The sequence below is a fragment of the Gigantopelta aegis genome, chromosome 4 (assembly GCF_016097555.1).
Source record: "Gigantopelta aegis isolate Gae_Host chromosome 4, Gae_host_genome, whole genome shotgun sequence".
NCBI lineage: Eukaryota > Metazoa > Mollusca > Gastropoda > Neomphalida > Peltospiridae > Gigantopelta > Gigantopelta aegis.
Genome location: NC_054702.1, coordinates 90,199,743 through 90,200,973, shown reverse-complemented (window position 1 = coordinate 90,200,973; position 1,231 = coordinate 90,199,743).

The following is a 1,231-nucleotide window of genomic DNA, read 5'->3' as shown; positions in this document are numbered from 1 at the left end:
AAGACTCAATGGGTAGGTGTAAACCACTTGCACCAACCAGTGATCCATAACTGGTTCAACAAAGGCCATGGTTTGTGCTATCCTGCCTGTGGGAAGCGCAAATAAAAGATCCCTTGCTGCTAATCAGAAAGAGTAGCCCATGTAATGGCAACAGCAGGTTTCCTCTCAAAATCTGTGTGGTCCTTAACCATATGTCTGACGCCATATAACTAAATAAAATGTGTTGAGTGCGTCGTTAATTTTTTTTTATATATTTTCTTTTTTCTTTCCCATAATTAATTTTTTTTGTGATTTTGTGGTGTTTGTTTTTTTATTTGCTTATATATGCATATATATTACTTGGAAGCATTAACTGTTGAATGTACAATGTTGAGGTAGAACTCTTGAGTTAAATATGAACTATCTCGTGTGGGTGGGGTTTTTTTTTTAGCATCTTGAGTTAACTGTTAACACAATTAGGGAGATGTAATTTACATAGAAAATACATAGAAATAGGGAATAAATGTTTAACTACCAGCCCCTGATAATATTGTTCTTTGTTACAACTATGGTTTGCATGTTTCATATATATATATATATATGATTCATCTTTTACATTCCGACATAAATTACCAATAAATAATATGCTGGAAATGTATATTTTTCTGAAAAAATGTGATTTATTTTCCAAATTTGGATATGACAGCTTTCTAATAATTATAGTGTATATTAGACTCTTCACTTTCCTGTGTACATATTAGCGTCTGCTAAGTAATTATTGACTGCATACATGTAGTTTATATATTTTTGTAAATCGGGCACTAGCATTAAAATAATAAAAACTGTTTCATGATTATGACAATGTCGTTATTGTTAATTATTAAATTGTTGAAACATTTGTGTTCAGATGTTTGTGAAAATAACTGTTTTATACATAACCTGTTTTGAAGAGATTTTGTGATAAAAACAAAAAGTACTGGTAGTAAATTTACAGTTTTCAAGTAACATTTAGTAAATTGTTTAATAGGGAAAAGAAGGAAACAAAACTCTGCAGTTTTCTGCTTTAACCTTGTGTAAAACTATTTCTTGTTGAAATTCTACACTAGTAGCAATAGTTGCTGCAGGATAACACTACACTGATGATGAATTCATTTGGACAATCATGGACTTAAATTTGACACACTGACTTCCAATTTCACTTTGGTTTTGTGTTGTATGTTTCATTTCATGTCAACTGATTTTCGAGATTATA